Source organism: Uranotaenia lowii, chromosome 2 (genome assembly GCF_029784155.1).
Source record: "Uranotaenia lowii strain MFRU-FL chromosome 2, ASM2978415v1, whole genome shotgun sequence".
Classification (NCBI taxonomy): Eukaryota; Metazoa; Arthropoda; class Insecta; order Diptera; family Culicidae; genus Uranotaenia; species Uranotaenia lowii.
This window is the reverse complement of record NC_073692.1, coordinates 5,452,549-5,470,002: the sequence shown is the minus strand read 5'-3', so window position 1 is coordinate 5,470,002 and position 17,454 is coordinate 5,452,549. Positions and strand designations below refer to the sequence as shown.

Below are 17,454 nucleotides of genomic sequence, written 5' to 3'. Positions count from 1 at the left end.
GATTCGTTTTCCAATCCAGTGAAAACGTTTTTAGTAGCACAAAAATAACCCAGTTTTCTTAATTTCGAAGCAGCAGAATCCACCAAATCACCCTCATTTTATTTCAAAAGACAAATATTGGGCCAAAAAGAAGCGGAAATTGAAGGAGGAGAATGCAGCTACCCGAAATACAGATTTGACGAAGTATAAGTGGGAAAAACTGATCAATATCATGAATGAAAAAGGTGTGCGCCGGCCCATTTTTATTGCAAAAATCCAATCAGATTTCGAAATTCTATCAACACTTTCAGTCTTAAACAATCACCATCATCTTCCTGCACCTAATGAACAATGTTTGGAAGTTTGTTAAACCGTTTTGGAAAAATTAACATCCTAAAAACTATTTTTGAACTGTTATAAGTTATAACTTTCATAAGAATCAAAATAACTTCAAATCTTGTATAGTGGATTATACAGAAATTTTGTATATTGCGTACCAACAATTTCGAACCGACAATTTGGCAAATGCATAATTGCGCTTTATATTTCCATTTTTCGTTCCTAACAATATTTTATTTAAATTATTATTCAACTTCAAATATGATAGATTTTATGATTACTATGAAAAACAATTTTATTGAAATCTGCATACCCTGTCGCAGTGGTTTTCAAACTTTTTTCACTCACATCTCATTTTTGCTCAATTTTTGACCTCGATGAATTTTTAAAATGTAATTCCCAAATAATTCCACCATTCCCTGAACAAATACTTAAACTCAGTTTGTTTAGAAAACAAAACAAATATCTTGAATTTTGTTGAATGAAATTGTTTATTTGCCATATATTTGTCATTATTGAATTAATGAAACTGTAATCAATGTCAATCGTATTTCTGAATATATTCATGAAATCTAAAATCAGAATTTGAATGCTGTTCAGAGATAAGCTGCGTTCAAAGATTTTAGACTTCAAAATAGATGGTCGGGGTTCGACCAGACCGAACTGAACGCCATCATCGTTTTTTCGACTCACTTGAGAATAATAGACAAATATTTTCATCTATAGACTAAGTCTTTAAAACTCATCAACCATAATCAATAGTTTTTAATCCAAGGAACAAATCCCATTGAATTATTTTAGATGTATCGGTTGTGCACAAGAATAACAGGAGTTTTAAAATGTGCAGATTAAATATTTTCTCGTGGCGTTCAGTTCGGTCTGGTCGAAGGCAGGCCAGATATTGATAACGGAACTGTGGCAGTGAGAATGTTGAGCATTCCAGATTGCTTGGTTTTAGGTTTGAGAACAAAATTTGAAAAGTCCGATTAATCCCGATTTCCCGGATATCGAGGGAAAAAATCCGGATTTATCCAAAAAATCAGAGAATCCAAACTAAAAAAATAGGCGTTGACTAGATGGCAACGCACGCGATTTTTCCTCCGTCCGTGAAATTTTCAATTCTATGTTGATTTAAGTAGTGAATTTATTAATAAAAAAAAATGGAATTGTCATGGATGATGTTTACATTGGCGTGAATTGTTATGGTATAAAGTTTGGTCTCCGGGGAGTGAATTATTTTCGATATCTTTTTCGACCAAGGAAAGCTGGAATAGAACATGTGAGCCGTAGCGAGGTGTCTGAGTGAAGAAATGCCTTCAAGTAAATGATAAGTAATATATTTTAATTTATTCATCTAATTAAATAATTATACCATGAATTTCTTTGCTAACTGTTAGAAGTTGAATTTGAAAATTTAGCCAATTGAAATACATGGCACGAGGCACTAAATATTTAATCGACAAGTTGCATTAAACTTTAACACAAGTCAGGATATAAATCGAAAGATACTACCAAAGTTCAACAGAAACAAGCTTCCAATTTTCCCACGAGATTTCATTTGCTGAAAGGCTCGGCTGTGACTTTTCATTCCAAAATTTTCTGTTTGCCTCAAAACTGTTTTCTCTATATGAATGGAATGGATTGCACTCGGCTTAACGTTTTTAAAAGTAGGCGTGTACTGTTTAAATTTGCCTAATTGTTAGTGGTATTCTTCCAACAGTGACAGTTCAGTTGAAACCTGAAGCGTTGAAACATAGCAACTTATGTACAGAGTTGATGGATTTCAATTCAAGCATGTTCATTATGTTTACACAGTGAAAAAACAGTTTCTATTTCTTTCTTAAATCTTGAAAAAATATGAAGACTGTTAGTTACTTATATCGAGGTTCAAATTTTCCAGATTGTTCATACGATTTTTTTGGAATTCTAAATATTTTGCTACTAATTTTATCTCTGTTTCTTTTGAGTTTCTTTTCAAGAGCGAGTTAAGGTGCTATATCCAAAGTCATCGACCAGAAATGATGGTGCACAAAAATTCGAAACATGTAATTCCAGAAAACGTCCAATACAGATTTATTGCAGACTGTGAAAAATATTTGTGAACAGTTCCGTTCGGACTATCGTTGAGTGCGGTCGTGTGTACATATTTACTGGCGCATGCCAATCTAATTAAAGTGAAGTGAACGAAGCTTTCTATTGTGATAATTGTACATGATTTTGAAGAAAAAGGTAAGGGAAATTATAGTTAATGTGGAAGTGTACTGACCAGTTTGGATTTCAGTGATTTGTGGCTTTTAAAACATCATATTTTCATTCCATCAAGCGAGGAACGCCATTCCTTGGACGAAGGAGAAAATCGGTGAGAGCGTTCTTTTTCTCATATCATAGCCTTTTTCAATCCCTTTGATCTGTACACAAATACCATATAAGCTTTCCGTTGACACTTTATTTTTCTCTCAACACCCAGCAAGTGAGTGAGGGGAGCAATAAATAAACTTTACTCTCTTTTTCGGAAACGTTACCGTTCTATATTAAGATAGTTCTAACGTTACAAGTGCATAATATTTCTTCCTTCTGGTTAAAAATTTGATTTGTGCTCATATTTAGGTTATATTTATATCACATTATCGTTTACTATATTGCTATAATACTACATATTTTCCATATCATATTAGGTATTCCTTGCATTTCCAGATACAAATAATTATAGAAGAAATGCATCTGAGGATAACCTAAAAAAATTATTGCAAGCGGCACGGGAGCCGACCATTGTAGGTTTATGAGGGTTGGATGCCTTCCTTCGACGAACCATCGGACCGTGGAAGCCCTAGAAGCAATTCAAAGGCCAAGCCACACATACATAGGACCTTGCTACCGATGGGGGAACCATACATACTTACATACATACCTATGAATATCCTGAACCTGAATTCAAGATTAATCTGGTAAAAACTGATATTTTTCAAGCTAGCTCCCAGAGGATTGAATTTTATAATTTAGGGTGAAACGTCATATGCGAAGAGTGTTTGAAGCGGTCAAAAATGATTAATGTGAACCTAAACAATCCAGGTTTTCGGAAATCAAATTTTGTAACCTGAAAAATCCAAAAAAGAAAGTGTTAACCACTTTTATCCAGTCATAAGGAGTGTATTTGAAAAAATGCAACTCTTTGTTTTGTGAACCATTTTTGAATGCATGGATGGAGGGATGGATGGATGATGAAATTTTTTGCGAAGTTGCTTAGTAATGTGATGTTTACATGTGTAGATTTGTGTGACGTTCCATCAAGTGATTTTTGAAATAGCGTGTCAAGTTTTTCGGCTTTAATTTTTGGACATCGCGTGCGCCATCTATAGTGTATATTATGACCCACCATTTTTTTTTCAAATCAAGGTTATTTTTGATAACGTTATCTGTTTCATGTAGCTTAATCTTCAGAATAAGTCAAAATTTTGAATTTGGTAAGAGTTATGACAAATTTAGCCGTTTGTCCTCCTTTGGCACAAAAACAACATTTTTGACTTTTTATCAACCCACCACATCTTTTGCGTAATGGCACGATGCCAGGTCTAGCCAAAACAGAATTTAAACTTTGTGGGACATATTTGAGTGCTATGCAGGGAAAACTGTCGCATTCGGAGGCAGTTTTCTTTGTATATTTATCCATCCTTTGTGTCAATAGTTTTGAAACTCCGACTGAATTGCGGCTGGAATGGATCATCAGCCTCCTCAAGTACTAGACTTCAAATTTTTCAATTTTTTTTTTTATTGTTTATCTACGGAACACCCAGGTAAAATTTTCAAAGAAAAGTGTTTGGCTTCGAATATGGCTTTTTCAAAATTTCTCCACGCAAGCGTTCCAAATATTTTGAGCACGATTTGTGTACCGCATTTTGTTTATCTTACCGGTGGACCGTGGTTTAAACCTCAAAAAACGTGATCAAGTTTGTCTCAAAACTCGCTTCCAAATAAGTTATACGAATTTTTCGTTTTTTGAGGGTAGTTTTTGAAAAAAATGTCTTTTACACATGTTGTTTCAAAAGATAGAGCTTTGACATCTTCAACGAAGTTTCTTATAATTTGATGATCTACAACTTTTCTGAAGGCGTAATAGTGGAAAAATGATAAAAACAAAAAATAGAAAAATTATCTCACTTATATGTAGGTGATTTGATCAGGAAAAAATTTACAATAAAATATGCTCATTTCAAAATGATGAAACATTGTATAACATGCCATAAAGCTATTTTGACATTTAAGCATTCCAAAAGCCCATGATCACGTTTTTCGAGTTTTAAACAACTGTGCGAGGGCAGCTTTTTACCTTGTAGAAGTTAAGTCAGGCCATTTTATTACTGAGCTATACATGCAAACCAGTCAGAAAAAATGATCGTTTTTATCTTTTCCCTCAATTTTCGAACTGCGCTTGATGAAACCTCTCACATTCCTTAACTTCATGGAATCAATCATCTTCACTTTTATTCCAAATTCAGCTTTTGGTATTGGACGCTATCTCAAAAACCGCTTGACAGATTATCACCAAAATTTTTAATTCGTATACATTACATTACCAGGAAGCATAACTGAACGACCGTAATAGGTTAAATTCCTAAAAAAAAAACAAATTATTTAAAAAATATATTAAAAAAGTAGCTACACTGAAAATTTTATCAATTTCCATCAATGTATTCAAAAGTTTATGACAAAACAGAATGTTGCATTTTTTTCGAATCCACTCCTTTGTTGTTTAATGAAATGGGTGTTTTTACATCATCCATCAACGTGGATGACGTGCCTACTATGATCATCAGTCATTGAAAAGTTCTTATAAGAATCAAAACACTTAGGAAATTCAAAGGAAATTCAAACAAGGGAATGAGCAAACATTTTAAATTTTTTTCACAAACTTACCATACACTAATCAATCATTGGTACCCATGCATTCAGAGATGAAACTGTGCGAGATGCTTTCAGTTTTACCGCACGAGTCAGCGAAAGATCATATGTTTTGTTTCCCAATTGACGTAGAACAAACACGCATTTCCGACCTAAGTCACAAAAGAGTTCCCTGAGGATGAACCGAATCTCCTTCGCATTCCCAGCAGCGGACGAAAAGACAAGTCAGGAAACGCAAGAAACAAAGCGCGAAAGTGCAAAGATGCTAAACATGCAAGTCTCGAATAACAAACATCTGTTTTATTTATACTCATTCTTGTTGCCTCTTTGCCGAAAATCTTCGTTGTTCAGTAGTATCCCCAAGGAGTCAACAAAAGAGAGAGGCGGCGAGGGGGGAGGTTATTCTCAATATGTCAGTGCAAAGATCAGCTCTCTCGATCTGTGGTTTTTTGAAGTTGGGAGGCTGAGGAAGTGGGTGGTGGAACACGGCTAAACAAGCGCGACTGCGACTAACTGCGGCCCTGTCTTTCCACTGTGTTGCCGGTCGCTCAAACAACTGGCATACACTGCATTCTTTTGTCTTATTTTGCGCGCTGCCGCTGCTGTTGTCATCTCTATGAAAGGGGAACCGAGTGGAGTTGCTCCCTCGAGACACCCCAGCAGCACCCAGCTCCCCTTTTAGATATCTGCACGAACATTCGACTTCGACATTAGGAGGAGCAGCGGCATCGTTAGGAGGAACTTATCTTCTTTAATTTTGCAGCATCCGGGGCCGGGATGGATGTGGTCTGGACCGAGCTGCTTTTCTAGGTTTTTTTGTTGTCGGTTGGAAGTTAAAGCAGAACGTGTTCATTTTCGTGTTTTTCGATGGTTGAAATCAGTCTACTTGGATCCTAATTTTTAAATGATAGTAACATTAGTAATAGTAACTCCGATTATGCATGGCTTACTGGAAAACACGAACAAAAACATAAAAAAAATGTTTTCTTTTGAAAAGCCCGTTGAGAAATTAGAAATCAGCCGAGTAGAAAAAAAAAAGAAATTTAAACAGTTTTTTAAGTGACTGTCGTGACTTTCTTTTTTTTAAACTTGATGATCATCTGGACAATCGACACGCCCTCTGTGCGTTGGCGTCTTCTGTCGCGTCCCATTGGGGCATTTGTTCAAGCTACCCACCTAAGGCTTTCGGCAGTCGGCGAATATTTGTTATTGTTATTGTAACTGTTACCGCTTGCAAAGTGTTTGTTTGACATTTTAAATATGTTTCCGTTGGCAGAAGAAGACAGGAGGCAGCCAGCAGTGGAAGATCTGAAAAGACCATGACAAAAGAAACAAGACAAAGCGCCAGCGTCGGAATGGAACATGTTCGGACATATATCAGCATGATTAAGTGCTAATTCGAGAGACGCGGCGCATTATGGGATTAGATGACCGAGATCAACTTTTCGCTGGGTCGGAGAACCGAAATTGGGAACTGAATTTTCATTAAAAATAATTAAAATGGGATTCACACATCATTGCTTGAGGATTCCATGAGTTACTGCGATCACGTTGGTTACCACCACCTGTATTCTTGGCCCAAACAGCCGGTTTAGGTTTAGACCCAAATCTGGACTAAAGCAACCGTCCATTATATCAGTATCAACTCAACTATTTTAGAACTGGTTGGAGAATTGATCTAAAACTGATGAAATTCGGATCCAATTTGACGGAGTTCCAAACCGTTTGACAGATAATGGAACACAAGTGGGGTTGCCAGTTTTTTCACTGGATTGGATCCAATTTCATTGGTCCAATTCTTGTATAAACTAGACCCAAAAATAGACCACGGATACAGGTGCTCTTACAGTACAGCAGGATTCACATTTTCATAGTCTTATCACAGCATTCTAAGATTCAAAGTTATTAAAAAATGGATGCGATTTTTCATCTTTTTTTACACAATTAATGAAACTTTAAGAGGTCTGTAATAGTTAAACCCTTTCTTTAGCAAAGTATCATTCCAAAAAATTTCATAAGGTTGTAATAAGAATTGGATTTTTAAGAAAACCTACATATACGGTATCTACTTAAGAAAGTTTCAAACCGAATTCAGCTGAACAAGATCATTCCTCATTGCAAAAGGTCAATTAATAAAAAAGAAAATTGCGGAAAAATACCTTTATTGTATACCTTTCTCCAATTACTAGTTTAGTTAAGTTTAGTTTTCAATGCTCCCGCTGCTAACTCAAGTATTCACTATTTAACACTTAAGAGCCCAAGGACGAAAAAGTCGGTAGGGGAAAGTAAAACCTTCAAATTAACATATTTATCTACATTTTGAGAAAAACACGCTTTTAACATGAAGCATGAAAGAATTTTTGTGAAACTACAAACTTATTTTTTTTCAATCAAAGCAATCGAAAACTTCACATATAATGGTACACACATAAAAAACCACCAAAATGAATCGAAAACTTCCCTTGAGGTCCCTTGAGAATTGAAGGGAATCTTTCGATTGCTTTGATTCAGTAGAATTTTTCTACCAAGAAGACTCACAAAGAGCAAAATTTACTAACAGATCGTTGAAGGTTTTGATACTTTTTGCTAAAACATTTTCACATTTAAAAATTATGCGTACATGAGCTAAAAACAAAAACTTGTCTTTATTTGATTTCAAATTCAGTTGGATAAAAAAAAATACACCAAATTTCAGTTTTAGAGTAGATAATGATGAGGAGGTGGAATAAGAGGTAAAGAAGAGAAATTTTACCAATGTTTTCCATTTCCACTTTGAATGTAAGCGTTAATCAACATTTAAGCACAAGAAGATTTGAAGATTTCAAAACAGATTTGATTGAGATTTTCTTATGAGTGAGCTCATTTCATAATATGACAACCCTAAATATTGTGTTGTCCATAAAATTAGAGAAAAAATTCCTTAAAATTACAGCTTTGTCGTTTGAAAGAGATCTGTTTCTTGTTTATTTTAAATGAAATTTTTCGAAAATATTGTCAGAGAAACAGAAGTTTTGCTAAAATCATCAAAATGCTCGTTAGCCCGCACGACAACTTTTATTATAAAATCGTTTTCTCATAAACGGAAAGCGATTTCAACATAAAATTACTCCAATTATTTGTCTGCTCATGTTTACATATTTGTTTGTCTGTTCTTGTTCACATATTTGTTGAAATATTTTACAACATCAGCATTCTTCTTAATAGGCTCATAGAGCCTGCGTTGAGCGACCAGATATTTACTATACATTACTATACGAACTTTTAAGCTATACCTTTTTAGGATGCCAGATTTTTTTTCCACACGTATTCGGGCCGTACAAATCCGGGATATTTTATCTTAAGTTACTCATCAAAAATATAAAAAAAAACTTGAAAAAAATGTGCATAAATATAAAATTGTTTTCATCACAATTTGTTTTTTTAAGTTTGATTTGAGAATGAGAATAAACCCAGGCAAAATTCGAGTTTTCCAATGAAATGCGAACAACCGGGTCAGACCGGACTTTTTCCGATTTTTTTTAATTTAATATCCGGGCAAACCCGGATAAAACCTATTTATACGGAAACCCGTCACTTCGACGGGAGGAAAAAAAAACAATACTATAGAATATAAGTATAATACAAAGAAGTTCAAGTTGACAATTTTGAATCAAGAATGAACTTTCTTGAAGACCGTTATTTAGTAGTTTTGATTTTTGCGAAAAAAGTTAGAGGAGGTTTTAATTTTTTTCTGCCGTTCTTTAGAGTTAGAGAATTTCGAAGCACTATATAAACTAAAAATATATTTCTTATAACTTTGAACCATAATTCAAAACGAATTGCGATATTCTGCAAAGTTTGCTGAAAAAGATAAGATCTTAACCATTGACGCCAGTTAGTTTTTCATCAACGCAATGTCTCCGAAATTGAAACAACTAATCCAAATCTTCAAAAGGTTGAAAATGGTTGACGAGGTGACGTTTTTTAAGCAATAGGTTTTTTTACTCATGTAAGACTTTTGAGACTTATTGGTTTCATAAAGTGAATCAAAGCAATCGGAAGATTCCCATTCATTCGACCACGGTAAAAGAAAAATTCAGATACCGGAATTTCGATAGCAACTTACTATCTTCTTCAGTTAGCGTTTTCGATTTGTGTTTGTGTTTTAATATTTAGTTAGGATAATGTATTCAGTTTAGAATTTTCGATTCAAATTATGATTAAAAATGGAAATGAAAAGCTGTTTATGCAATCGTCGTTTAAATTAGGGTTTAAAATTTGATTCAATATTTTTGAAACTCATACGCATTTTTTTACATTTATATAAAAAAAATTCCGAATATCAAAAAAAAAAAACTTTGAAATCATTATGAGTTTTTGTTTCATATTCAGATTCGATGTTCCAAATAAACGAATTTCAAATAAAAAATCATATTCGAAGTTCATAAACTTCATTAAAATGCAAAATTCAAACAAAATCAAGCTTAAAAAAGCGATATAGATTCATCGTTCAAAATTTTATTTTTTAAATTTGCAAATCGGATTAGAAATTCCTTATATCAAAAAAGAATATTCATTGAGACCCAAAACATCCGAATTATATTTATGGATTCATGATTGTGGGCTCTGAAACTGATTTCAATTCTAAGCTCATATTTCTGAGTTTAGAAACCGTTCGAACAGACGATTCTTCTATATTTAACTTTGCTTTGATCACATCCCTTCCCAAAGGGAATCCAGATCTTATTTACCTTCCCCACTAACAAACCACCCTTCCTGTGACGACCGTGGAGATTTAGAGGTGTATTCGGTCTCTAGTAGCAACGGAAGTCGAACTAACTATCCTTCCTTTCCCCGATGAACCGTAAGGACGTGGCCGGCGCCGTTATTGACCATATAAGATAAGGAACCTTCGGAACGTGTACACAGAAAATGGTAAGCTAATCCCAAGCCCCATTTATTTGGATCTATGTACAATTTTGATGGTTCTTGTTAATCACGGAGTAGCAACTACTGAAATGTACGGTTTATCTAAGCTCAAGCTAAGCTCAAGCTCGAACAGACGATTTCATTCTTTTTTGGACGGATGTTTGTTTGGAAAACATCGTGATCTATGTATTCTTGGTTTTTTCTTTCATAAAATCAAAATTTATCACAAAGAATGTTGTATATTGATAGTGCTTTTGATTTTGTGAAAGAAAAAACCAAGAAAACATTGACTACGATGTTTTGCATACAAACATCCGTCCAAAAAATAATGAAATCGTCGGATGGGCTAAAATGAACCTCATTTTCAAACCGGCACCATTTTTGATCGCGTTAGTCAGTTTAATAAAACTTAGCCAGGTAAGAAATCAGTTGAGGCCCTCAGGATCAGAGGGGTGCAAGTCAAAAATAATCAATTTTGAGTTAAGAATATTTAAAGATTCTTCTTGTTTCAATGTACATCTGGTGCAAAACTCGAATTTTTTTTATAATTATTTGAACACTTTTTCGATTAAATTAAAACTAAGGCTATGATCATTTCCGGGCACTTTATTTCGGTGATAGCTACGTTAATAGAGCTTGGATATGTAAAACTTTAGCAGCATTATGTTGGTTATGATAAGGACTATCTTGCCTATTTTTGATAGATTTTTAAGTTAACGTGTGTTTGAGATATTTACGATGCAAAAAGACATAGTAAAAATAATTTTGCACAAATTTGCTCCTTTTACGCATTTTGCGCCTCGAAAATTCTTCATTGTTGACTTGAAAGCTCATGAACTATTGATTTTTTCTGATTTTTTTTTTTCGAACCAAATGGTTAAGAAGTATAAGGAGCCACTTTAGGATCCACACGAAGTTCAAACCAACCATCGCATGCAACCCTTGATCTTAAATATGGCAAAAAGTCTATGGTTATATGGGAATAACTGAATGCAGAATCCTTAAATAATGCAAAAAATCCATTTCCGGCAGGCAAAAAGTGTTGCCTGACTAGTAGGCACCAAGTAAATAACTAATAATGATCAGTTCCAAAGATCCCAATCTGTGCATCTGATTTTTACGCAATATGACAGATGTGTTCTGATGGACAAAAAAATTTATGTTAAAACCGGATTTAAGAGATCAAATTCTTCAAGATGCCTACTCATGAAAAGATTCTTACCAGATTTCAATTAGTTTTTCCAGTGGAGTTTGTGTAAAATATCATGATTTTGCAAAGGTTTTGCTTCGATGGTTAAAAAAAATAAATCAATACATGACTGGAAAAAGTGTGCAAAGATAAAAAAGAGATTTTATGAAGAGATTTCTTGAAATCATTGATATTTTTTTAAATATATTTTTAGTTTAAATGTCATACTAACACCTTCATTTCCTCCATAGAAAGTTTATCGATCAAATGAATAGATTTTAAAATACACACGTTTGTAACTGCCCGGATACTAAATGATCATAGCCTTAATTGCTTTTGTAATTCCAGATCGAAAGTGATATCCAAATCAATGATAATTTAATGCACTTTCTCAAATTTCGTCCATTACCTTTCGGATAACGGGGAACAAGCTTTTTTCTTGCTTTTTTCCTGCTTTTGTCCAAACACGCAAACTTTATTTGCGCTTGTAATCCAAATGCTTGTTGTTGTTGCATTTCATTTTTGTGCATCAATATTTCCTCGAGATTAGGCGCGAATCTCAAATGCTTTCAAAAAATGTTAATTTTTTTAAAACTTATAAACGATTATGAATCAGAGTAGGCTTTCCTCGCTGTCGCACTTTGGAGCTGTAAAATCTTTACTATCAAACAATTAGTTATAAGAACTTCCGATATATAATAAAACGCGCTTTTAGGATTGACTCCGTAATTGCTCACGGCTTCGATAAGACTGCTAGTCTATTTTATTCTTTTCTCTTGTTCAGTTTCGGATCGCAATCAATGCGATGTTATCAGCAGACAATCATACAGTGTCTCTCATAATTAGAGACACCTTAAGGATACTACAGGAGCAACACAGTTTTTCCGCAACCTTAAAAATAACATATATTTAATAATAGCCGGGTTTTAAAAGTATGAAAGATTGTGAAGTTGACTTTTTCTTACCTTATTATATAAATTAATATTGATTTATTTTCCATTTAAAACCGAAATATTGGAATATTCCTTTTGTTTTGGAAAAGTACTATGTGCTTTGGCGTTTAAATCCATAATATCGACTTTTTGATCACAGCGCCCCCTGAGAGTCGTTTCAAGCTGCGAAATGCCAGAATTTTTAAACACATACTTGTTGAAATATTAAATAACATCAGTATTCTTCTCAATGGGCGCATATACCCTGCTTCTCCTCAAACTCAAACATCCAAAAATTACTTCACATGGTTTAATGATACGTAGAAAAATACAAAGATAGAAATTTCATTACCTACCAAGCATTTTCAGCCTGCTTCAATTTTTCTGCGTACAAAAATATGAGTTGCTATGGTGCTCAATTTGTGTTTTGTTTTCTTGCGAGTGAAAAAAGGTCCCGATAATTGAAATGTACTAGATTCATTGAACTTTCAAATGTGAAACATACCTACAAACGAAAATCAACTTTTCATATTTAAAAAATGATTCCAATCATGAAGATAGTAAAATTTAAAAAATTATTTCATGATGGAATTGAAATTAAAATTTATTTTTAAATTTATTATTCTTTAAATTTATTTTCTTTTTAAAGCGAAAATATCGTTAATCTTATTAAGAAAAAAAAATCGCAGTTCTTTAAAAAAGGAACTTCTGGTAAACGATTTAAACTAGGCATTTTATTAGAGATTGTTTTTAGTTCATCTGGTTTTTTTTTTCGGCTTTCGGGAATGAGCTAGTTGACGCCAGGAGCTCTGGGCGATCAAATATTTTCTCCTCAGCTTATCAGTGGAACAAATTCCACGTCACGAATGGTTGCTACATACTTAACCTGTGGTCGGAACAATTTTTTGTCTGTATTTTCAACAGCTGAAATTTCAGGACAGAAAAACCGCTCAGGAAAACAACTGTCAAACGAGCCTGTAGGATCGAAACGGGTTTCTCCTGTAATTTGCGGGAGTTTCGAAATATAAACACTGTCCTGAATTCACGGGTTTAGTTCGAGTTCTTGTGCACGCATAGCAATGTCATCCTAAACTACAGGAGAATGAAAATTAGCCCATGAGTGTTTTGAGCGATGAACAATCGATTCCAGGTATCAAATTTAGGGTCAGGAATCGGCGAAAGGGGTTACCTATATTAACTATTCTCAGAAAATAAGTCGCTTTTAAATAGGGGAGAATGAGGATACTTGATCCCTGGGGATACTTGATTCCTTAGCTATATCTCGAAACTGGAATGTCTTACAAATATCAAATGTTCTAGGAAAATGTGCCAAAATGAGCAAAATAACAATGCTTGCAGTTTAAAAAATTTTAACAAAATAATTGTTTGAGTTATTAAACTTTGTTTGAAAAATTTCACAAAATGTAACTTGAAGATCTTTTTTCATCACTTTAAAATGTTCCTTACATGGGAAAATTATGAAAAAAATATTTGTTCCAAAAGATCAATCGTTTGAGCGTAAAATGAACTTCATAATGCCATATTTTCAAAGTAATGGAAAACTCTCAACTTTTTTCAGGAAAAGTTTTCTAAAATGTTGATTATGGGTACAATTGATCCCCTAGAGTTGGGTATAATTGATCCCCCTTCCAAACGGCATATTCTTCTTCTGAATTGATCGTTATGATTGCTGATTACGAAATTACTAATATTTATCCAAAAACTAATATTTATCAAAGAATTGTCTGAAGAATAGAGCAAAAATAATTAATTTTCTCTTAATTATAAAAAATAGCGCCTTTAAGTATGCAATGTTATTAGCGTTGAGACAAAGTTATAGAATTTTCTTTATATGTCTGCTATAAATTGTGAAATGAGAACAAACATGACCAAAATAGTCAATTAACATTCTATCTAGGGGTTTTGTATGATTTTTAAACAAGGATTAGGGCTTCCTGAATAAAAGATCAAGTCTCCTTCAGTAGGGGATCAAGTCTCCCCTAACTTCAGAAAAATCGCAATTTTTTTACTCCCACGAAAATGCTTCTAGTTCATCAACGGGTTCAAGTATCGTTCTAATTTTTGGAGCATAAAAACTTGAAGTTACAAGCTATCAGAAAATGTCAAAGACGGCGAGTTGCTATTTTTTTCCAAAAAGATATGGTGAAAATAAGAAAAGGGGATCAAGTATCCCCACTCTCCCCTACTGTTTTATATTTTAAGAATTTTTTTTCGTGAACATGCGTTCCAATTATCTTACAAAAACCCAAAAATTAAAGTTTGAAGCGAAAAAAAGTTCGTACGGAATCAGCTAGTATTAAACAAAAACTTCGTTCTGAATAGTTTTTAAAAGAACTAAATGCACTCATTTGTAATTCATTGTTCCAAAAATAATCTTCGAATACAATTTGTACCCTGTTAACCTGCGGCGGCAAAAAATATCACCTTAAATTCAGTTAAAAATTCCACCTGTGCACCAGAAATCAACTTTTTTTTTCCTACTCAGTCACCAAACGGCGATCAAACGAAACACATCGATCATAAGCTTGCATTCTCCATTCATCATCGAGCTGAAGCTTGACTCGGCCCGGCTGGCACGCCTAATGAGTGGCATCAAATATTTAAACGATTCCAGCTATTCCCTCAACCGGTTAGCCGACATAAATCTGTTTTTTTTTCTTCCCCCGACTGCCGACAATCTTTTGCCAGTATCACATCACTTGTGCGGCCCATATTAGGATAAGAGAATACTTAAGCGAACATAGAATTACCGTCGGCAAAAATCAATTTCCTTTCCGGATGCCGGACCAATTCCGAATCACCGTCTTCCTATGGATAGCAACCTCCCGCAGCATCCAAAGTGCTTAGCTCAGCATTCGTCACTGATAATCCTTTTGAGGTTTGAATCACTCGAATCGTTCACTGTATTGCTTCTGTATCTTCTGGTGCTGGTCACGAATGACATGACTATCACTCAATCATGACGACCGATTCCGATTTCCTACTTCAATTTCACTTTTCAACGCCGGAAATCTCACCAGCAGCATGGCAAATCTTCAGTGCATCAAGCATTAAGTAGCACCATCAACATCACCACATAATCTATCATCAAGAAGCCGAAACGGACACTTCCTGCCTGCCGCCAAAAGGTTCGTTTAGTAGTTGGTTTGCCTCGTCCACCAGCAGATTCGATGAGACACCACCGCACCTCCCTGATCCCGATCGAAACGTTCAACCAGGACCAGTTGAACGAGCATATCGGAGCACAGCAAAGCATCCGTCCGTGCAACCGTTAGTTATGATTCATTGACGTGTACTAGATACTCACGAGCCACGACACACATGTAAGTGCGCATCATATCGATGGCCACCCCCTCACCCCAAGCGACAGGAAAATTCCCCGTGAATGAAGATCAACGCGCGATCGCGTGCGACGGATACTGCAAAAGTCACTTGGCACGACGCGTCCGAATTTGCCGAATATCAACGCCTGGAGAGCACGCCGAACGATCCACCAAGTATATCTGTACGCGATCAACTCACCGAAACGAATGAGCGCTCAGCTCCCCACAGACAATACGCAAAGCAAAGCGGGCGCTAACCGACGGAAAATTAAAGGAAAAAACCGCCTTTTCCCCACTATTCTTTTTTTTTTTTTGCTTGCTTGCTTACTCTCAGACCCATTCAAGGCAGCAAACACGCCGAAAGTGGTGAGAGAAAGAGAGTAGGTACTCTAATGATCATTCCTGCCAGATGCCAGAAAACCGAATCAACCACCCACTCACCCACCCATCGCGCCTCTCGATCGCTTGTTGCAATTCGAAAACAAACAACCGATCCTCACAGTCACAATGCTTGTGTGCAGTTGACAATGATGCACTTGCTGCTGCGATGCGATCGTGAGATGCGTTTGCTTTTCGCTCTTTGCTCTCCATCACATGCGGGGAAGCGAGCAAAAACCAGACCATCCAAGGAATCCATGAATCAAACCAATTGCTCTCACAAGAGCATTCAATCCTAATGGTAAGAAAACCTGGAAAACTCAGCAAGCGCGCCAGATGCAGAAAAACAGTTGCGGAGGTAACGTCGTCAATCCAATAAAGGAAAGTGTTCCTAAATGCGCCTAGCGAGTTAAATGTGCCTTCCGTCGTTTGAAGAAATGGCTGACAAGACAACATATCTAATCAATGCATTTTGAGGGTGATACGCTTTGAATATAAGGCAAGAAAGAATTTTATGAATTTACTCACTTAAAAGAATTTATAAAGGTTTTGATGAAATATTGTCACTCGGGTAGTTTTGTTTTCTTATTCAAATGAACTTAAAAAATAAAACAAAAATAAGCTTTAAGAAGGTTTCATAATGATCAGAAAGTGTTATATGGGAGTGTTTTTGTATGCCCCCATCATGTTTGTAAAATCCTAAAGTAACAGATAAAAGAATGAATGTATGATTTTTATCATTGAAACTTCGAATTTGAGCTCTAATTAACATCTTAAGAAAGAATGGAAGATCTCAAAACAGATTCTTTAAAGTTTTTCTTATAAATGAACTGCCTCCATAATATGGCAACCTTAACTATTGTTTTATTTTATTAAATTATAAAAAACATAAATTTTTTTTATAAACTTCAGCTTTGTCGTATGAAAATTATCTGTTTCTAGCTTTTTCAATGAAATTATACAGAAATATTGCCAGAAATGATGCCCAAAACATAAATCGGCGCATTTAGCCCACACGTTTTGAGGTTCGGCATTTAAGACAACAGATATAATTAAATCGTTTTCTCGAAAACTGCAGGAGATTTCAACATATAAATTACTCCAATGCACAGTAGGCCGCCGCAAAAAATGACTATGCTCCCATATGTTTTTTCGATGTCTTTTGGGTCACCAAGCATCAGTGTAAAATTTGAGATGATTTGGTTGATTCCTGAGTTAGCGCAACGCGTTTCAATTTTGTATGGAAATTTGTATGGAAGAAGAAATTTTTGCACATTAAATTATCAAGAAAATTCAAATAAGCTTGAAATGAAGTCGGTCTTTAATGATTGGATTTGACTATTCTTAAGCTTCATTTTTTGCTAACATGACAAGCAGCTAAGAATTTCATGAAATAAGTTATAACCATTTCAAAATTAAAAATCTGAATCCATTCAATAGTATTTAAAAATTGCGGATTTTGCTTGCAAGGGCTGTTAATGATAGCGTG

At 34.8% G+C, this 17,454-nt stretch overlaps 1 protein-coding gene across 1 annotated transcript in view; it reads right to left on the bottom strand.

The window, feature by feature from the left end:
- The window catches only part of LOC129745387 (uncharacterized), a 77,777-nt gene that overhangs the window by 8,028 nt on the left and 52,295 nt on the right, over positions 1-17,454 (bottom strand). The gene's annotated exons all lie outside the window — the stretch shown is intronic.